This window comes from Sapajus apella, unplaced genomic scaffold (assembly GCF_009761245.1).
Source record: "Sapajus apella isolate SASKATOON/1434 unplaced genomic scaffold, GSC_monkey_1.0 scaffold125, whole genome shotgun sequence".
NCBI lineage: Eukaryota > Metazoa > Chordata > Mammalia > Primates > Cebidae > Sapajus > Sapajus apella.
In genome coordinates this window covers 3,055,551-3,078,830 of record NW_022437065.1, presented here as the reverse complement: position 1 = coordinate 3,078,830, position 23,280 = coordinate 3,055,551, and the positions used below count along the sequence as shown (strand labels likewise).

General features: G+C 44.8%; 1 pseudogene; it reads left to right on the top strand.

Annotated features, from left to right (window-relative positions):
- The first annotated feature begins 14,239 nt into the window (after positions 1-14,239).
- LOC116539015 lies at positions 14,240-15,783 on the top strand (annotated as a pseudogene).
- Positions 15,784-23,280: the final 7,497 nt, after the last annotated feature.

Below are 23,280 nucleotides of genomic sequence, written 5' to 3'. Positions count from 1 at the left end.
TTGACTATGGAAGTGACGGCTGCACCGGCAGCAGCCATCTTGGGATCATGAGGGAAAAGCTGAAAGGATTGCTCTGACATCTTTGAGCTGCTTGAAATGACTCCAACATTAGCAACCAATTCCCCTGAAGATTCTCATTACAAGGAGTAAAAACAAACAAACAAACAAAAAACCTCTAACACAAGCCACAATTACAGGGGTTTTCCATTATTCATGCAGAAGGCAGTCGATAGTATCAAACACTATAAAGATGTGTTGATGAGGACAGAACAGTGGAACAGAAAAGACAACTCATGTTAGCATCAGCCTTAAAGAGATTGGTTGGCTCATGTAACTGGAAAGTGCATAGTCAGAACAGGCTTCAGGATAAGTTTGATCCAGAAGTTTAATGCTATCACCAAGGACCTGGTTTCTTTTCATCTTTCCTTACCCATCCTTCAACCAAACCCTTGTAGTAAAAGAGACAGGATCATGCTGACTGGCTTTGGCCAATTGAACCCATCATGGAGGGGGATGTGGAGGCAAGAATCAAAGTCTACCAAATCACATGGTTGCTGGACAATGGAGAAAAAGCGTCTGTAAAGACAGTCTAGACGCTGTGATGAAGGTAATGGAAGCTAGGTGAGCAAGTAATGAGTGCTGGCCACAGCAATCTATTCTGGGAGGGCGAGGAGTGCATGGGGACTCTTAGACATGATCATCAGAAGGAGACAATGCTGGCTGCACTGAGCTGTGCAGTAAGTGGGCAGGAGGAGGTGAATGCTACTCTCAAGAAATTTCATGCTGCTAAGAAAAAAGAAATGACACTATCTGGGGTAAGCAAGAAGGGTTAAAGGAACACTGTTTCAGAACAGGGAGACTTGTATCTAGTTGCAGGATGGGAGGAAAGATCTGTTGGAAAATAAGAGTTTGAGGAAGGAGGGAGCAATGAAAATTCACTAGGCTGGGTGCGGTGGCTCATGCCTGTAATCCCAGCACTTTGGGAAGCTGAGGGAGGCAGATCACCTGAGCTCAGGAGTTCCAGGACAGCCTGGCCAACACAGCAAAACTCTTTCTCTACTAAAAATACAAAAAATTAGCTGGGCGTGGTGGCGCACACCGGTAATCTTAGCTACTTGGGAGGCCGAGGCACAAGAATTGCTTGAACCCAGGAAGCAGAGGTTGTAGTGAGCCAAGATCATGCCACTGTGCTCCAGCCTGGGCAACAGAGTGAGACTCTGTCTCAAAGAAAAGAAAATAAAGGGAAGGAAAAGGAAAGGGAAGGGAAAAGAAAATTCAAATTCTGAAATGGACAGAAAAAGTGGATGTGCTGGTAGGATGCTGGTAGGTGGTACACAAAGCCTGGACCCTTTCAAAATACTCCACAGCTGCCTTCCTTTTCTATTTCTGTGTAACACATTACCACAATTTAGCAGCTTAAAACAACACACATTTATGCTCCTGTAGGTCAAAGGCCAGGCCAGGCAGAACTGGGTTTTCTGCCTAGGGTCTCAAAAGCCTGCAAAGTGTCTGCCCACTGTCTTCCTTTTGGGAGCTTGAAGTCTTCTCCAAGGCTCACTGGTTGCTGGCAGAATTCAGTTTCTTGGGGTTGTAGGACTGCTAGCTGTTCGTTGGGGACCTCTCTCTACTTCTAAAGGCCACCCTCAGGTCCTTGCTCTGTGGCCCCCTCCATAGGCAGTTCACATGTGGCTGTTTACTTTCTTCCTCAAGGCCAGCAAGATAGTCTCAGGATGCTCTACCTTTCTGACTTGAAGGACTCACCTGATTAGGTCAGGGCCACCCAGGATAATCTCCCTTTTGATTCACTCCAAGTCAACTGATTAGGGACCTTAATTACACTGGCAAAATCCCTTCTGCCACGTAACATAATCATGGGAGTGATGTCCCATGATGTTCTCAAATCCCACTCACAATCAAGAAGCGGGAATGATTCGGGATGATTCAGGGGATGGGAATCCTTGGGTCCCTCTTAGAGCTCCACCTACTATGACAGCTACACTCTCAAGGTTTACGGGAGAGCTCATAAACTATTGAAATTATTCTCTTTGCTTCCCTACTTGGCCTGCTTGAGGGCAGATGACCCAGACTGACCTCCTTGCCAGCTGCCGCTGAATCATTTTACCCAAAAAAAAGTGAGACTGTTTCCAGGTTATCTGCAGGGTTTTTTGTCTCTCTCTTTCACAGATCCTATTTTTGCCTGGGTTCCCTGAGAGCAGTCTACTGACTATCCTCATATGAGTAAATCAGAAAAGTTGGGAAGAAAAATGCCTTTTGGATGAAGGATCCATCCGTAAAATCCTTTTAAATGGTCTGTACACAGGTAGCACACCCTTTTCCATCACAAATACACACACTCTGTGTCTCTGTCACACACACGTGCACGTACGTGTGCACACACACACACACACACTGCTTTAGTTACCTATTGCTGCCTACTGTGTGCTTATTCTGTGACTTGTGTGTTGAAGAAACATGTCTCCTTTGTGGGCACCCCCTCCACTTGCTGCACCTGGATGTTCTCATCTGTGAAGTGAAGGGATAGGGTTAGATGATGGGTGAGGTCTCTTGAGTCTTTATGCATGTGTGCGCACATGCATCCATGCACATGCGCGCGCGCACACACACACACACACACACACACAGAGTTCTGCTCCCCACTTGGGTTAAGCAAACCTCAAGTCTCTTCACTAAACCCCCCTGCCCTACGCCCAATCCCAACCCCAATCCTGCAACTGGCCCTCACAGTGTTCATTGTGCACCCACTGATCTACCTGCCATCCTAGTGAGTCCTGGGAATGTCACTGAGTAGAACAATTAGTGGGGCGGGATGTGCAACAGATTGGGCTCACTGGTGATTTATAAGTGGTTTTAGAATAAAGTACCCAGATCACCCTTCAACACGTGTCCCTTTCTCCAGGCAAGGGCCCTGGGAGCCCACCCCTATTAGTAAGCAGACAGTAGCCTTTGAGGAGTGGAATTCGTTTACAAGGCTGCTAGGGAATGAGTTGTGCCTCCCACCAAAAGTCATATGTTGAAGCCCTAACCCTCAATGTCACTGTATTTGAAGACAGGAACTATAAGGAAGGAATTAAGGTTAAAAGAGGTTGTAAAGGTGGACTCCAATTCAAAGGGATTCGTGACATTGTAAGAAGAGACACCAGAAAGCTTGCTGTCTCTCTCCCTCCCCATCATGTAGCTATACAACAAGAAGGCATTCATCTACAAGCCAGGAGGAGAGCCTTCATCAAAACCTGACCTGCTGGCACCTTGATCTTGAACTTCCAGCTTCCAGAACAGTGAGAAATAAATTTCTGTTGTTTATTTTGTTACAAAATACTGGTGGCATTTTGTTATGGCTGTCCTAGACGACTAAGACAGAGGGTATCTGGGCCCCCTGAATGTGCAAAGAGAATGCCCTTCCATGCCTTCAAAGGCAGGAGGGAAGTCACTGGGCAACCAGGGTGCAGGGAACAGCAGAGCCTCCTGCTGAGATCTGGGCCCAGCAGGTTGGGCAGAACACAAGGCTCCAACTAACTCCAGGCTCTGGAGTCTGCGGGACAAGCTGGCAGGTGACATAGCAAGAGGGATGGCTCCAACAGGATGACCAGCTTCTCATTTGACCAGGGAAGCTCCAGTTCTAAGGCCCCAAGAAACTGTAACTTGAGGCAAGGTCTTGGGTCTCATCCTGGTACACTAGGTACAAGGCTTCTCTCCCAACCTAGAGCATGGATCCTGGAGCCATCCTAGACTCTGCCAGGAAGCCAGCAGTATTAGTCAGGGTTCTTCATGGAAACAGAATCAATAGCATGTGTCTATATAGAGAAAGACGTTTATGGCTGGGTGCGGTGGCTCACACCTGCAATCCCAGCATTTTGGGTGGCTGAGGCCAGTGGATCACTTGAGGTTAGCAGTTTGAGACCAGCCTGCCCAACATGGTGAAAACCCATCTCTATTAAAAATACAAAAATTATCCAAGCGTTGTGGCAGGCGCCTGTAATCCCAGCTACTCAGGAAGCTGAGGCACGAGAATTGCTTGAACCTGGGAGGTGGAGGTTGCAGTGAGCTGAGATTGTGCCACTGCACTCCAGCCTGGGTGACAGAGTGAGACTCCATCTCAAAAAAAAAAAAAAAAAAAAGAGAGAGAGAAAGAGAGAGATTGAGAGAGAGAAAGTAATTTATGGTAAGGAATTGGCTCATGGGATTATGGAGGCAAGCAAGTCCAAAATCTGCAAGGTGGGCTGGCAGGTGGAGACCCAGGAAAAGCCAGTGCCATAGTTCCAATCTCAAGACGTTTGCTGCAGGGCCAGGAAGAGCTGATGTTTCAGATGAAGTCCAAAGCTAGCCTGGTGGAGAATTCCCTCTTGCTTGGGAGAGGCCAGTTTTTTTGTTCAATTCAGGCCTTCAGCTGATTGGATGAGACCCACTGACATCAGGGAGAGCCATCTGCTTTACTTAAAGTCCATCAATTTAAATGTTAATCCCATCCGAAAACACCCTCACAGAAACACCAAGAATAATGTTTGACCAAATATCTTGGCACCCCCTGGCCCAGAGAAGTTGACACATGCAATTGACCATCACACAGGCCTTGGCCCTCCAGCTCCTAGATACGCAGGCTCCCCATGGCTCCTTCAAGGGCCCAGCTTTCTTAGACCAGACCACTTGGGGGGCCTCCCTTTCCTGTCTGCCTCTCCTTGGTGCTTCATTCCCACACTAGCTTCTTTGGAAACTTCTCTCAGGCAACTGAGAATATGTTTCTAATCACCTTAAGTTTGGGGAAACAAACTCTTAACCATGATTCTCAAAGTCCATGAAGTAGTGAAGGGAAGGAAGGGGAAGGGGGAAAACTCTTAGAAGGAAATACACAGACACACACACACACACACACACGCACATAGACACACACATACATCTACAGGTCTATACACATGCATACACACACACAGACACACACAGACACATATATACATTTACATACCTATACATTCCTATACACATGCACAAATACACACATGCAAATACATATGCATATACACACACGCACATACACACTTATACACGTGCACATGCAAATACACATGTGTACACACACCACACACGCACACACACATATATATACACACATATACATATATGCACACAAACATACAAACATATGCATATACACAAACATGAGCATACATACACAGATATACATACATATACACACGCACATTGACACATAGGTATGCACATGCACACAAATACACATATGCATATATACACCTGCATATACACATACACACATATACATAACTACACACAAATACACATACATATACATATAGACTTACACACATGTACACATCCATACCTAAACACATACGTTCACATTTCAAAATCCCCCAAATGTCACCCAACTACATTGGCAAATGCTACCCATCCAAGTGCTATTGCCACCTATTGACAAAGGCAACCATGGGGACTGTTGAGAGCACTTTCTAGCGAGCCTCTGAAGAGGCTCTGTTTAATAGGGCTCTGGTGGGCCTCCTTTGTCTGTCTGACCCTGAGCAACTCTCTAAGCACCTGTCTCTTCATCAGTAAAACAGTAATGGTAATCACCACTCTTGAAAGTTCTTGTACAGGAAAAATCTGCTTATTCATCAGATATTTACTGGATATCCGCTGCATGCCAGGTACTTGCTGTGACTCAGCAGTAAATAGGGTGGAGGTAGCTTATTGCCATCAGATGATAGTCAAGGAGAGCCAACCGGCAGTTAGCGTACCTGGGAGCCATGTGCCAGGAAGTTGCACAAGGGGCTGCAGATCCACAGTGGGATTTTGAGCTAGTCAGGAAAAGCATCCAAGACAACACAGGCAAGGGGAAGTCGGGAAAGCCTTTCCCATGTGGTGGAGACTTTGGCAAGGCCATGTCCCAACATGGGAAGTGAGTGCAGGGGGTGGGAGCTGGGGTGGCTACAGCAAATGTCACTACACACAGGAGGGTGGGGCCAGGGAAAGTAAGTCTGGAAATGTGGGGTGGCTGGATTGGACAAGTCTTTTTACAGGGTCTTGCTCTGTCACCCAGGCTGGAGTACAGTGGCATGATCTCGGCTCACTGTAGCCCCAACCTCTCGGGCTCAAGCCATCCTCTTTCCTCCCAAGTAAGTAACTGGGACCACAAGAATGTATTACCACGCCAGGCTAATTTTTGTATTTTTTGTAGAAATGGGATCTGACCACGTCTCCCAGGCTGGTCTGGAACTCCTGAGCTCAAGTGATCCTCCCCCAACAGCCTCCCAAAGTTGCTAGGATTACAGGTGTGAGCCACCATGCCTGGCCTGGACAAGGCCTGAAATAGAAGGCAAAGCCTTTTGACCATTTCTATTGACAAAGGACTTTTTGTGTGACAGGAACATAGCCCAGCTATAGAAGGGCCACTTTAGGGATAGTTGGAATTGGGAAAGAAATTCTCCAAGAGGCAAGACAGCTGAGTCAGTGCAGAGGTGCTGGGTCTCAGAGCTTCAGTCACTACCTCAAACACTCCCACCATAGGTGGGGAGCCAGCCCCTGAGGTGGGAGAAAGGGCTTCCCGCCAGCCCATTCCCATAAGGCAAGCAGCTTTGCCCATGCCCTGAGCAGCAGTGTCCAGCTCCCTCCTTCCTGCCACACCCTCCAGGCTCACCCGAGGCACAGTGGTTGGGACAGGCCTGGGTCTCATCTGCTTTGGCTGCAGTTTCCATTTGTCCGCCTGGGTGTCCCTTGTTCACAGGACTTTCGGCTCTCATTGTGATTAAAGCAACGAGTTCCACTGATTCATCAAGAAGGGAGTAGAAGCAGTTCCCAGTTATGCAGCGTGGCAGGCCACCCTGGTTCACAGATTTCCTGCCCTGGATCTCCCCTGGAAGATGACAATCAAAAAAGACATGGAAATTATCTTCCGGCTGGGCACGGTGGCTGACACCTGTAATCCCAGTACTTTGGGAGGCGGAGGCTGGTGGATCACTTGAGGTTAGGAGTTCGAGGCCAGCCTGGCCAACATGGTGAAACTCTGTCTCTACTAAAAATACAAAAATTAGCTGGGTGTGGTGGCATCGCCTGTAATCCCAGCTACTCGGGAGGCTGACACAGGAGAATTGCTTGAACCTAGGAGGCAGAGGTTGCAGTGAGCTGTGATCATGTCACTGCACTCCAGCCTGGGCGACAGAGTGAGACCCTGTCTCAAAAAGAAAGAAAGAAAGAAAAAAGAAATTATCTTCTTTTTAGGAAGTTTCATTTGTTTACTTTAACAACAGGGCAGCAAATCTACCCCAGCGGGAGCCCCTCACCTCCAAACCCCGTGAATGCACCCCAGAAACTCTTCTTCCATCTAGGTAGTGTCCCAAAATGCAGAGAAGCTTTTTAGAGCTGGAAGGGACCTTAAACATGAACCTCAGACATGAAAGCAGAGCACCCATTTTTCAGATGAGAAGGTTGATGTCCAGAGAGGAAGTGACTTGCCCAAGGTCACATAGCAGGAGACAGGGGCAGGTCCCATCCCAGGTCCACCTTCCTGCTTCCGGTTGCTCCTGTCAGCTGGGGGGCCCTGGCCCTGTGGGCAGAAGGGCCTTCCTGGAAGGCCCTGCTGACAGCAGCACAGGAGATCTGGCAACTGAGGTCCAGGGCTCCAGGGTTCCATCCTTGGGCATCCTGGGGTCACAGGCAGCTCCCCAAAGGCCTGCCCCCATCAAGGGTGCTGCCCAGGATGAGAAAGTGCCTCACCCGTGTCCTTTAAGCACTGTCTCTGGGGCAGGGGACTGGGAGAGGCCCCACAGCCAGCAAAGCGGGAGAAAGGGGGGGTGGAGTTAGAGTCCAAATTCCCCAAAGCGGAAGGTGGAGAACGAAGGCAGCATGGTGAGGACTTGGCAGGGGGTTCCAGGCCCAGGTGGGAGTCAGCCCCACCTCCAGTTACCAACTTTGCTTGAACTACACTTCGGATTCCTCATCTGTAAAGCGGGTTAATACCAGCACTTCCCTTGCAGTGTTATTCTGAGGATCCAGTGAGATGCCCATTGCATGAGGTTAGCAGAGAATAGGTCCGTTCATTGTGGTGCCATCCTGTACTGCAACCCAAACAGCAGCAAAAACGCATGCGGTAGAGACCTGTGTGCCCACAGAGGAGTCTCACAAACAGATGCACTGCAGAGCTAAGAGAGCAGCCGCAGAAATCCGGCGAGATCAAGATGCCTGAACACGCACACCACCACGTTTTACACAGTGATGCACAGCTATGTCATGAAAATGGGAAGACGTGTATAGAAATTAGGAACAGCAGATTTCATTCGGTCGTTACCTCTAAAGTAGGGAAGGAGGATGCCATCAGGAAGGCAGGACAACAGGGAGCTTCATTTGCATAGGTAGTGATTGATTTCATCCAGAACAGGAGCAAGTCCATTGCACTGCCCACAGCAGTGTCTGAGGCTCAGCCTGGAGCATCTTTCTCCTGTCCTTTCCTGACTGCCTTGTGCTCTTCTTCCAGGCCTTGCTGAAACACACTCCTCCTGGGATCCCTTTCCTGGCACCCCTCCCCGCCCCTCCAACCCAAGCCTGGGACGGGGCCGCAGACAAACAATCTTAAACTCCTGGCTGTGATCAGGCCTGTCACAGGGGCTGTAGTTGAGGATTTAGTGTCATTCTCCCCTGGCTCTTGATGGCAGGGGCTGAGTCTTCCTTGCCCAATGGACGGAGTAGCCCATAATTGGTCCTCTGTCACCGAGCAAATATTTATTGAGCATCTACTATGTGCCAGGCACCAGGCATATAGCAGCAAACAAAACTCTCTGTGTCTTTATTGCTGGCATAAATGTTTGTTGAATGAAATGAATGTTGAATGAATGAATGAATTCAGAGCAGCTGAAAACCCCACAGAAGGCCAGATGTGGTGGTTAATGCCTGCAACCCTAGCACTTTGGGAGGCTGAGGTGGTAGGATCATTTGAGGCCAGGAGTTCAAGACCAGTCTGGGCAACACAGTTAGACCCTACCTGTATAAAACAAACAAACAAACAAAAACGCTTTAAAATAAAAGAAAACCCCACAGAAAACATCCCTTACCTCCTGGTTCCCTCTCCTGCTCCACGCTAGGGGAGCTTGGGAGCCAGAGGAAGTGAAATAAAATCATAAAAGAAAGCATCTTCTAGGAAAACACTGGCAAGGTGGCCAGGACCAGGGTAGGAGTGGAACGTGAGGGGTCCCCGAGGTTGTCCTACACGCCACCCAAGGGATCCTAGTCCAGGTGGCTCTCCTTGATTTATTTTCCTGGGGGAGATAATCCCTGCTCTCTCTGAAGGAGGTCCATGCCACCACTTAGCTTCTCCACAAATGTCAAATGATCTCAATCCTCCCATGCAGACAGAGTAATAAAAACAATGGATGTGCAGGCAAAGTTCACACACAGTTATCCCATGCTTAATTCAAGACACAGAGAGAAGGGTAGGTGGAGGAAGCAGTGATTTCTTCCCAACCTTTTTACTCCACAAACCTCCTTTCTGATCAAATCCCCCTACAGCAGTGGTTCTCACAGTGTGGTCCGCGGACCAGGCTCAGCATCATCTGGGAGCTTGTTAGAAATGCGCATTCTCGGGCCTCACCCCAGGCCCGCAGAATCAGCTGCTCCAGGCTGGGCCCTGGCATTCTGTGCTTTAACAAGCCCTCCAGGGAGGTCTGATGCAAGAGGCTGGGGAATCACCTGGGAACCTTGAAAAACTACTGATGTCTGCATCCCTCGCCTCCTCTGGGATTCTGAAATAATTGGTCTGGGAAGAGATCTGGGCTTCCGGAGACTTTGAAGCTCTCTATGTGATTCTGCTGTGCACCTGGAGAGCAGTCCTGGGACCCAGTCCCCTAATTCTGTCATCAGGGCAGAGAAAAAGAATTTCTCACTTACAAGGGGATTTGTTGCTATGCTGACATAGCACAGTGTTTCTCAAACTTGAGCGAGCATCAGAATCCCCTAGAGTGCTTGTTAAAGCCCCAGCTCCCTGATTCAGCAGGTCTGGGGTTGGGCCTGAGAATTTGCATTTCTAATGAGTTCGCAGGTGATGCTGGTCATCTAAAGACCACACTGAGAACCACTGACAAAGATTCTTTGCTGGACCAAATGTTAGCTAGGCTCCCCAACCTTCTTCTAGGTCTATCTGTGCCCATCCTTGTAAAATCCCATATTAATAAGAACCCTCTACTCTCACTATCTGATCAGTTCCTCGCCCTCCACCATCCCAGAGTGATGCCTGATCACCCTGGCCAGCCTTCAGCAAGAATCCTGTCAGGCTGTTTTAGGCAGAATGGTACCACGATGTTCCTTCTTAGAAATTTTCCATCCACCCTGCCCTTGACTACAAATTCTCACTTGCCCATGTTATACTTGGGGATGAGCCCAATCTCTCTCCTTTACCATAAAAATCCCGCTGTAGTGGTGCCTATACCTATCTCGATGATCCTGAATAAAGTCTGGCTTAGCGTGCTTTAACAAGGTGTCATTGAATTTGTTTCATATATTTTTAAATTGACAGGTAACATGTTTTCATCATGTACAACATGATGTCTTGAAGAATATATACATCGTAGAACGGCTAAATCAAGTCAATCAACAAATGCATTACCTCGAAGTTACCATTTTCTGGTAACAGCCCGTAATATCCACTCTCTTTACATTTTTCAAGAACAGTACAGATGATCCCGACTTACAATGGTTTGATTTACAATTTTTTGACTTTGCAATGGAGTGAAAATAATACATAGTCATTACACTCCTCAACTTACTACTCGACTTATACTGGGGTTATGTCCTAAAGAAAATAGCACAAGTCAAAAGCACATGAGAAGCATCTGTACATTGTCATTAACTATAGTCACTTTGCTGTACAATAGATCTTTTGACATTTCTTCCTCCTAACTGTAAGCATCCTCTGACCAACCTCTCCCCATCCCTGCTAAGCACCCCATCCTCTGGTGACACCATTATACTCTCTACTTTTATGATCAATCTTTTTAGATTAGGCATTTTTTTTCCTTTAACGTCACTTAGCCTAGATGATCCTAAAACAACCCTCTGAGATCAGCATCATTACCACATTTAACTAATTGAGAAAGTGGGACACAGAGGAGCTAAGTGTCTTGCTCATGGTAACACAGTTGATGATGGAGCTGGATTTGAAGCCAACAGGTCTGCTGTAGAGCCCCTGTTCTTTCCCAGGTGCAGTTTGTTCAGTGTAGGGTCAGGATTTGTTCTGAGGAAAATCTTGCACTCTTTCCCCTGCCAGCACGTTCCTCCAGGGCCAGGAAAGCAGTGCAACATTGGTGGCTGTGGGTGGCTTTGTTTGTGCCTGACATTCCTTCAGTGTTTCTCTCCCCAGCTGCTCAGTGCCTTCTGTTGTCTCCTGATTATTCAGACCACATGCAGGTCTGGCTCCCCTAAATTACCCTGATATAGTTTAGATCTGTGTCCTCACCCAAATCTCAAATTTAGTTGTAACCCTCAAGGTTGGAGGTGGGGCCTGGTGGGAGATGTTTGGATCATGGGGGTGAATTTCTCAAGAATGGTTTAGCACCATCCCTCTTGGTGCTATTCTGGTGAACGTGAGTGAGTTCTTATAAGATCTGATTGTTTAAAAGTGTGAGCATCTCCCCTACCCACTTTATCCTGTTCTGGCTATGTGAGATGTCTCTCTCCCACTCTGCCTTCCGCTATGATTGGAAGCTTCCTGAGGCCTCACTGGAAGCAGAAGCCACTATGCTTCCTGTACAGCCTGCAGAACCATGAGCCAATTAAACCTCTTTTCTTTATAAATTACCCAGTCTCAGGTATTTCTTTATAGTAATGTGAGAACGGCCTAATACATCCCCTTTGCTTTGGCGTTTCACTGCAGCCCCTCGAAGATCCAGACTCTTCTATCAGCTGTCAATTTTGCACTAAGCACAGTTGGCCACTATCCCTCTCAGTGATATCTGCCTTCAACATGGGAAAGACTTTATCAAAGTTAGTGGACCTCTCAGGATGGAACTTAAGGCATTAACATCACTTATTTATCTATTCATGCCTTCATTCAAACAGCCATTCTGTCAACATTTATTGATATCTATGTAACAGATCCCATGCAAGGTGCTGGGAATTGAAATACAGAGAAGACTTGCTCACCTATCTCAAGATGTTTTCCCAAGGAGACAGGAGAACCAAGGAATGCAGGTCCTATGATGGCAAGGATTCTCTCTAGCTTACTCAATGCTGCCTAGAACAGGTCACCCACCAGGTCTTAAGGGTTTAGAGTCTGGAATTGATAAACAAGGATTTAAATCTTCTTAGCCTCCATTTTCTCATCTGTAAAATGGGCCAATTAATAGTATTTTGCTCATAGAGTTATTACAAGGGTTAGACAAGATAATAAATGTAAAGTACTCAGCACCATGCATACAGTAAGTAAATAGTAGGTATTAGTGCTATTACCTGCCTTCTAGTGGTTGCCCAGGAAATATGTAACCCTTAATGGCCCCTCTTGATTCCTGATGAAAGGGGTCAGGTGAAGGCTTGGGCAGGGGGTGTGATTTTTGTCCAAGGCTCGCAGCCCTCTCTTGACTCCTTCTGGGAGAGGGTAAAGTACTCAGGACTTGCCCTTGACCTTTGTTGATGCAGCTAAGGACTTCTGGGGAAGTAGAAATTAATCCAAGAGGGAGCCAGGTCTATCCATGGGTAAATGAATCTGACCTTCATTTGCACCCTAAATACCACCCAGCTGTCGTCTTATATTTCCCCAGTCCATTCCCCCTTCCACTCTCCTAGGTGACAACTTTCTACCTCCTCCGTGTTCTGCCACCTACAAGAGCTCCTCCTCCCTTGCAACCAATGGCCTTGCTTCCTGGCTTGCCCGGCAAACTGAAGCCATCGAAAAAGGACTTTGGCAGCCTCTGCTACCACATCTACCCACCAATCTGCCTTCCCACTTGCCACTTGGGATGAACTGTCCCCTGCTCTTAGCTCAAGCCAACACCATCCCCTCTCACCCACTCAAGGACAGCTCCCGCAATTCTCTCCTTTTCTGCGCTGTTAAATATTCCGTCTTCACTACATCACTCTCATTAGCATAAGAATGTTTCTGATTGCTCTTATCTTAAAGAACTTTCCCTTGAGCCCACTTCCTCCTGTAGCCACTGCCCCACTTCTCTGCTTCCTATAGAAACAAAATATTCAAAAGAAGCCAGGTGGTGGCATGCGCCTGTAGTCCTAGCTACGTGGGAGGCAGAGGCAGGCGGATTACTTGAGCCCAGGAATTCAGGTCCGGCTTGGGTAAGAGAGGCCCCCTGCCTCTTTAAAAAAAAAAAAAATCAAAAGAATTGTCTATATCTGCTGCCTCCTTTTCCTCTTCTTGCCTCCCTTTTTTTCATTGTGAAATGTATAGCTTGTAGAAAAATGCTGAAAACATTAATATACTTATAGGACCCAGCAATCCCACTTCTAGGTATATGCCCAAAGGAATGAAAAGCAAGAATTCAAATAGAGTATGCCAACATCGTATGCCAATATTCACAGTAGCACTCTTCACAATCGCCAAAAGGTGGAAACAACCCAAGTGTTTGTCAGCAGATGGACAGACAGACAAACTATAATGCAGTCGTTCCTCAGTATCCATGGGGCGATTGGTTCCAGGACCACAGCAGATACCAAAATCTTGGGATGCTCAAGTCCCTGAAATAAAATGGTTTAGTACCTGCATATAACATATACTTTAAATCGTCTCTAGATTAATTATATTATACCTAATGCAATGTAAATGCTATGTAAATAGTTGTTATAGTATATTGCTTTTTATTTGTATTATTTGTATTGGTTTTTTGGGGTAATATTTTCTTTTTATTTTTTTAGAGATGGGAAATCTCACTATGTTGCCCAGACTGGTCACAAACTCCTGAGTTCAAGGGATCCTGCTGCATCACTCTCTCAAGTAGCTGAGAATGCCAAACCCACAATAGGAGAGCCAACTGTCTAGCCCTATCATAGATTACTATTCAGTTACACGAAGGAACGAAATTCTCATACATGCTACAACATGTATGAATCTTAAAAATTCTATGCTAAGTGAAAGAAGCCAGACACAAAAGGACTAATACTGTGTGATTCCACTTATACGAAATACCTAGAATAGGCCCCCAGCTTGCCCAGGCAGCGTGGCCGCGGTGTGGCGTTAGCAGCGGCGGGCGGTTTACCTCGGGTCGCCGGGTCATGCGGCAACATGGCGGACTACCTGATCGGCGGCAGCACTGGCTACATGCCAGGGGACACGCTCACAGCGCAGCAGCTCTTAGCCAGCGCCAACGCCTCATCTATAACGATTTCCTCATTCTCCCAGAATTCATAGGCTTCATAGCTGAGGAGGTGGACCTGACCTTAGCCCTAACCCAGAAGATCACACTGAAGACACCGCTGATCTCCTTTCCCGCAGATACAGTGACAGAGGCTGACATGGCCATCGCGATGGCTCTGATGGGAGATATTGATTTCATTTACCACACTGCACCCCAGAGTTCCAGGACAAAAAGATGCAGAAGGTCAAGAAGTTTGAAGAGGGCTTCATCACCGACCTTGTAGTGCTGAGCCCTTTGCACACCGTGGGTGATGTACTGGAGGCCAAGATGCGGCATGGCTTCTCTGGCATCGCCGTCACTGAGACGGGCACCATGGGCAGAAGCTCGTGGCCATCGTCACCTCCTGAGACATGGACTTTCTTGCTGAGAAGGACCACACCACTCTCCTCGGTGAGGTGATGACGCCAAGGATCGAGTTGGTGGTGGCTCCAGCAGGCGTGACGTTCAAAGATGCAAATGAGATCCTGCAATGCAACAAGAAAGGGAAGCTGCCTGTCCTTAATGATCGTGATGAGCTAGTGGCCATCATCGCCTGCACCGACCTGAATAAAAACCAAGACTACTCTCTGGCCTCCAAGGATTCCCACAAGCAGCTGCTGTGTGGGGAGGCTGTGGGCACCCATGAGGATGACAAATACTGCCTGGACCTGCTTACCTAGGCGGGCGTCTATGTCGCAGCTTTGGACTCGCCCCAAGAGAACTCGGTGTATCAGATCGCCATGTTGCATTACATCAAACAGAAGTACCCCCACCTCCAGGTGACTGGGAGGAAGGCGGTGACAGCAGCCCAGGCCAAGAACCTGATTGACGCTGGTGTGGATGGGCTGTGCATGGGCATGGGTTGTGGCTCCATCTGCATCACCCCGGAAGTGATGGCCTGTGGTCAGCCCCAGGGCACTGCTGTGTACAAGGTGGCTGAGTATGCCCAGCGCTTTGGTGTGCCCATTATAGCTAATGGTGGCACCCAGACCGTGGGGCACATGATCAAGGCCCTGGCCCTTGGAGCCTCCACAGTGATGATGGACTCCCTGCCGGCCAGTACTTCTCAGACGGGGTGGGGCTCAAGAAGTACCGGGGCATGGGCTCACTGGATGTCATGGAGAAGAACAGTAGTAGCCAGAAACAATACTTCAGTGAGGCGGATAAGGTGAAGATCGCATAGGGTGTCTCAGGCTCTATCCAGGACAAAGGGTCCATTCAGAAGTTCGTGCCCTGCCTCATAGTGGGCATGCAGCACGGCCGCCAGGATATCCGGGCCCGAAGCCTGTCTGTCCTTCAGTCCATGACGTACTCAGGAGAGCTCAAGTTTGAGAAATGGACCACTTCGGCCCAGATCAAGGGTGGCATCCATGGTCTGCACTCTTACACAAAGCGGCTGTACTGAGGACAGTGGTGGAGGCCAAGATGGTGGAGGTGGCGTGCCCCAATGTCCACCTTGCGGGCACAGTCTCCCTCTGTAACTGAGTGGTCCACAGATTTGCACTACAGTTTCCCCAACTCCTTTCCCGGGAGAGAGGAGGGGAGGCCCTGAGGGGACTGCTGCCCCTTGCTGGGCATCCCCAGCAGAGTCAGGACTGCTCCCTGGGCCAGGCTGCCCTGGGATTGCCTCCCCCATACCCCGCCCCCTGCCAGCCCAGCCAGCCAGGCTGTCCGACCCTGCGCCTGCCTCAGGTCTTTCTTGCTGCAGCCTGCTCCAGTTGGGCCCTCACCCCAGGGATAGGTGGCCCCTCCTGGCTTCTCCTGTAGGGCACCTCCCTGTCCCCCAGCCCCCCCAACAAATGGTGTTCTCTTGGCCCTGCCTCTGGCTCTTCCTGGGCCACTGCCCCCTCAGCCATGTGGCACTTCTGAGCTCCTGATCTAGGCCAGGGGGAGGTCTCTGCCCACTTCCCCTGCCCTGGGCTATTCTTGGGTCCGGCTCCTCAGGCCACTCCCCTGTCCCTGGCACTGGGGAGGAGGCTGCCTGTCATTCCTGATGCACCACCAACCCCAAGTATACCATTCCTACCCTCTCCTCACCTGCAGTTGAAGGGTTTAACTGCACACTTTGGGATCTCAGTTGTATCACTGTGTATTAAATAATTGGAATAAATCAAATAGATCTCAACGCCTCCAAAAAAATATCTATCTATCTAGAATAGGCAAATTCATAGAGAAAAAAAGCAGAATAAAAGTTCCACTGGTGAGTGTCCTTCTGGGACAAAGATAACAGAAGAAGAAACAAACAAACAAACAAAACAAGTTCCAAAGGCTAGAGAGAGGGGAGAATGGGGAGTTAATGCTTAACTGGGTACCGAGTTTCTGTTTAGGGTGATGAAGTTTTGGAAGTGGATAGTGTGATGGTTGTACAACATTGTGAATGTACTTAATGCAATTGAATTTTATATTGAAAAATGGTTAAAATGGCAAATTTTCTGTGATACATATGTTTTACTACAATTTCAAAAAATTAACACTCTAATATACCAAATGCCACAGACTTGTACAGTTTAAATGGGTTAATTATACCTGGATAAAGCTGTTAAAAATAAATAAAATTATAAAACATAATTATACAGTTCAGTGAGTTATCATGAAGGAAACACTTGTGTAACAACCACTCTAATCAAGAACCAGAAAAGTTTTGAGACTACCCTGGCCAACATAGTGAAACCCCATCTCTATTTTTTCTTTAAAAACTTATTTTTTAAAAAGTAAAAGAAAGAAGAACTATAACATTACCAGCACTACCAAAGCAGCCCCCTGTGTCCCGCCCATTCCCACTGTTTCTGCCCACGAAAGGTAACCACTCACCTAACTTCTTGGTAATAATTTCCTTGAGTCTTCTTATACTTTTACAGTCTAGGTAGGCATCCCTAAACATACTAGTTCAGTTTTGCCTGTTCTTGAATTTTATATAAATGAGATATATAACATAGAAAGTGTTATTTTGTGTCTGGTTTCATTTGTTCATCATCATGTTTCTAAGATGCAACCATGATGTTGGATATAAGCTCACGTGGTTCATTTGCATTGCTGTACACTATAGTGTTCCATTGCATTTGCTTTTTTTTTTTTTTTTTTTTTTTTTGAGACAGAGTCTCACTCTGTTACTCTGTCGCCCAGGCTGGAGTGCAGTGGCAAGATCTTGGCTCACTGCAACCTCCGCCTCCTGGGTTCAAGCAATTCTCTGCCTCAGCCTCCTGAGTAGCTGCAATTACAGGCGCCCACCACCATGCCCAGCTATTTTTTGTATTTTTAGTAGAGACAGGTTTCACCATCTTGGCCAGGCTGGTCTTGAACTCCTGACCTCGTGATCCCCCCGCCTTGGCCTCCCAAAGTGCTGGGATTACAGGTATCAGCCACCATGTCCGGCCACATTTGTATATTAAAATGTATTTGTCCATTCTATTGTTGATGAATATTTGCTGCTCTGAGTATTTTATGGGTGTGCATGCATTTCTGACAGGGTATAAATCTTGGGAGTGGAATTTTTGGCTCCCAGTGTTATGCATATCCTCCACGTTGGTAGATAATGCTCAATTATTTTCGAAAATGTTCTATTTCAGACTTCCACTAGCAGTGTGAAAGTTCCTGTTGTTCTATATCCTTGCAAAGACTTAGTATTGTCACTCTTAAACTTTAGCCATTCTAGTGGGAGTGTAACGGTATCTCCCTATGGTTTTCATTTCCATTTCATTTCTCACTAATAAGATTGAGTCCCTTTTTGTACATTTATTTGCACTCTTTTCCTAAATGCTCGTTCAAATCTCTTGCCCACTTTTCTACTGTTTGTCTTTTGCATAATGATTTGTAGAGTTGTTTTGTTTTGTTTCGTTTTGTTTTGTTTTGTTTTGTTTTGTTTTGTTTTGAGATGGAATCTCACTCTGTTGCCAAGGCTGGAGTGCAGTGGCATGATCTTGGTTCACTGCAACCACCACCTTCCAGGTTCAAGCAATTCTCTTGCCTCAGCCTCTCAAGTAGCTGGGATTACAGGCATGCACCACTACACCCAGTTAATTTTTGTATTTTTAGTAGAGATGGGGTTTCACCATATTGGCCAGGCTGGTCTCGAACTCCTGACCTCAAATGATCCACCCATCTCGGCCTCCCAAAGTGTTAGGATTACAGGCATGAGCCAACATGCTTGGCCCAAGTTTCATTTTTCGCAAATATAGGTATCCCTTTATCTCTGTACCATTTATTGAAAAGATCATTCTTTCATCACTGTCTTATGAGGTTACCTTTGTTGTAAATTAACTTTCCACATACGCAAAGATTTCTTTCTGGATATTCTATTATGTCATGCTGGTTTATTTTTATTTCAGTTATTTTCAGTTGTATATACTGTCAGTTTATAAGTCTTGATATAAAGTAGAGCAAGTCTCAATCTTCAAGCATGTCACAATACTTCTTGGACCTTTGAATTCCATAAACTCTGAGTTTGGAATTTCGATAAACTTTTAATTTGTCAAGTTCCACAAACACAAAGAGACAAATAAAAACATCTTTTCAGATTTTGATTTTGATTGCATTGAATCTGAATATCAATTTGGGGAGTATTTGTATCTTTGTAGTATTGAACCTTCCAATTCTGGAACATGGTGTATTTCTTGTTTTTAAAATTTTCCCTCAGTAATGTTTAATAGTTTTCTGCAGAACAGCTTGTGCTCTTTAAAAAAAAAAAAAAGTTTCCTGAGTACTTGATATTTTTTGATGCCATGGAAAATAGTACTGAATTTCAGTTTCTGTTTGTTATTCTAGTCTGTGTACCCAGTAACATTATCTACAAATAATTCATTTTACTTCTTCTTGTCTACTTCTTACACCTTTCGTTTCTTTTTCTTTTTCTTGTTTTGCTGAAATAGCTAGCACCATTGTAGGGATCTTTCTCTTCCTTCCAATCTCAAAGAAAAGCTTTCCATATTTCACCACTAAGTATAATTTTTGCTCTAAGTTTTTTGCAGATAACTTCCATCAGAATAGAGAAGTTTGCCAAGAGTTCATATCTATAAATAAATGTTACCTTTATAAAACATTTTTTTATGACCAGGCACGGTGACTCACGCCTATAATCCTAGTACTCGGGGAGGCCGAGGCAGGCAGATCACGAGGTCAGGAGTTGGAGATCAGCCTGGCTAATATGGTGAAACCCCTTCTCTACTAAAAATACAAAAATTAGATGGGTGTGGTGGCGTGCACTTGTAGACCCAGCTACTTGGGAGGCTGAGGCAGAATAATCGCTTGAACCCAGGAGGCGGAGGTTGCAGTGAGCCGAGATCTCGCCACCACTCTCCAGCCTGGGCGACAGAGTGAGACTTCATCTCAAAAAAATAAAAATAAAAAATAAACAACTCTGCAGTTATAAAGAGGATGGTATGATATTTCTTGCCTTTCCCATTAATGTGCAAATTCTATTGGTTGATTTTCTACTATCAAAATAACTGCATTTCTCAAAAAATCTTTTGTGGTAAAAGTATATTATATTTTTATTTTCCCCCATGTTCTAGGTTCAGTCTGCTAATATTTTGTTAGTATAGTTTGTATCTATGTTCCTGAGAAAGATAGGCCCATAATTTTTCTTATTCATAATGCTCTTGTTGTGTTTCCTTATCTAGGTAATGCGGGATTTACCAGAGGAGTACATGAGTGGTCCCTCATTTTTACTGTCTAGAAGAGTTTTATAATATTGGTATTATTTTGCCTCTAAATGTTTGGTAGAATTTTTGGGGGAAATTATCTAGAGATAGAGTTTCTATGGTGTGGTGGGTGGAACAGTGAGGGAGATGTGTTTTAAAGGATTCAATTTATTCAGTATTTATAGAACTATTCAGATTTTTTATTTCTTCTTGCATCTTTTTAAAAATTTTTGTGGAAATGGGGTCTCACTATGTTGCCCAGATTGGTCTTGAATTCCTGAGCTCAAGCAATTCGACCGCCTCAACCTCCCAAAGTGCTGGGATTACAAGTGTAAGCCACCATGCCTGGCCACATCTTTTTGATATGTCTTATTTTTCTGAAAATTTGCTCATTTTATCTAATTTTTAAAATGTATTGCAATAAAACTGATCAAAATATCATTTTAGTATCTTTGTCGTGTCTGAAGGTTCTATAGTGATATCTTTTTTAAAATTCCTGACACTAATAAGTTTGTGTCTTGTCTCATTTTTTTTCTATCAGAAATTGACATGGATTTATCAATTTCATCAATCTTTCTAGAGAACCAGCTTTTGGTTTTGTTGAATTTCTCTATTACATCCTTGTTTCTTATTTCATGATTTCTACTCTTTGGTATTTCATTTCTTCTACTTCCTTTGGTTTAAATTTGCTGTTCTTTTTCTAGCTTCTTGATATGGATGCTTAGCTCATTCATTTTCAGGCTTTCTCCTTTTTCTAAGACATACATTCAAGGGCATAAATTTCTTAATGAGCGCTGCTTTACCCACAAGTTTGGGTATATAGCATTTTCATTGCCATTCAGTTCAAAATACTGTCTTATTTTCACTATTCACAATAGCAAAGACATGAAATCGACCTAGGTGCCCATCAATGGTAGAGTGGATAAATAAAATATGGTACATATGGCCAGGCACAGTGGCTCCAGCCTGTAATCCCAGCACTTTGGGAGGCTGAGGCAGGCGGATCACCTGAGGTTGGGAGTGCGAGACCAGCCTAACCAACATGAAGAAACCCCATCTCTACTAAAAATACAGAAAAAAAAAAAATAGCCAGGCGTGATGGTGCATGCCTGTAATCCCAGTTACTTGGGAGGCTGAGGCAGGAGAATTGCTTGAACCTAGGAAGCAGGGGTTGCAGTGAACCGAGATTATGCCCCTGCACTCCAGCCTGGGAAACAAGAGCAAAACTCTGTTTCAAAATATATATATATATATATATATATATGTATATATGTATACATATATACACATATATATATATGTGTATATATATATATGTATATATATACATATATATATACATATATATATATATACACACACACACACACACACATATATATATTACATATACACTATATAATACCACGTAGCCCCAAAAAAGAATGAAATCAATGTCCTTTGCAGCAACATGGATGCAGCTAGAGGTCATAATCACAGGAACAGAATATCAAATACTGCATGCTTTCACTTATAAGATGGGTACAATAGACGCTGTGGACTACTGGGGAAAGACAGGGACATGGGTGTGGGTTGAAAAACTACCTATTTGATACTATGCTTACTACCTGGGTGAGGGGATCTGTACCCGAAACCTCAGCACCATGCAATATACCCACATAACAAACCTGCACATGTGCCCCGAATCTAAAATAGAAGTTGAAATTATGATTATTGGTTATTTAAAAGTATAGTTTTTAATCCAAACACATGGAGACTTTTACATTATCTTTTTAGTATTGATTATTGGCATTGGGGTAGAGAACACGCACCATTTTTTGAAATGTGTTGAAACTTGCTTTATGGCCCAATCTACAGTTAATCTTTTGTAACTATCTTAGTGGAATTGATAAAGAAGCTATTTTCTACAGTTGCTGGTTACATTATTCTTTCTACATCTATTAGGTCATGTTTGTTAGTTGGGCTGTACAAATGTTCTTATCCTTACTGATACCTTTGTCTGTTTGTACTATCAGTTACTGAGTGAGGTTTCTCAAAATCTCCCCTATGGGCTGAGTATGGCGGTTCATGCCTATTGTCCCAGTATTTTGGGAGGCTAATGGGAGAGGATGGCTTCAGGCCAGGAATTTGAGGTTGCAGTGAGCTATTATCACACCACTACACTCCAGCCTGAGTGACAGAGTGAGAGCCTGTCTGTTAAATAAATAAATAAATAAATAACCGACAAATAAACAAGTAAAATCCGTGATCAAGGATTGGGCTTTCCCTTTGTAATTAAATTCTTGCTTTATTTTGGGGCCTTCCTATTAAAAGCATATACATTTAGAACTGTTATATCTTCTTGATGAATCAAACATTTTTTTAATCATGATAACATCTTTATCTGTAGTAATGCTTTTGTCCATAATGCTCATTTTTGTCTTAAAATCTAGTCACATCGCCTTTCTTTCTTTCTTTGGGTGTATTCCTTGTATATTCCTGTTACTTTACATGTAATGTAATTATAATATACTTAATTTTAAGCTAATCATCTTGATGAATGCTATTTGTCATGCCATCATTTGGATCAATTTAGCAGTTTTCTACATTATTTCATTTATTAGTCTTTTTAAGGAGGCTCTATGGCTTTTATTCCTAGCATTTAATTAGTGATATCACCTTCAATTTTCATTATTGTTTTCCAGTGCATCGGTTGCTTCCAGAAACATCCCTCCAATTCCATAATCTTTTGTTCAATGTGTTTTTAAAAAATATATTATTAATATTATTTTTGATTGACAAATAATTATCTACATTTATGGGTTACAATGTGATGTGTTGATATGTGAATACAATGTGGCCTGATTAAATCAAGCAAATTAACATATTCATCATCTCAATTACCTATCATTTTTATGATGAGACATTTGAAATGTACTCTCTTAGTTTTACATATTTCAAAAATTCAGTAGTCTTTATAATTTCTTTTTCCCCTGTACCTCTTAAATGCCTGAGACATTGCACCAGGCCAGTGAATTTCTTTCCACCAGTATCCCATGCCAGCTGTATTAAAATAGACTCTTATCTACTGTAACCAGTGGACAGAAAAAGCTGAGAGTCAGGCTTAGGAGTTAATTATAAGAGCAGCAGAGCTCCAGAGAAAGTGAAATTTTTAACTCCAGCGAGTCTGCTATACCAAGATCAGGGCCCTAATTGGGAAGGAGTGGGACCTTGAGATATGGAACATGGACATCTGGATCAATGCTATCAAAAAAATCTTAACTCACCATATACCCCCAAACCTTCTAGGCCTG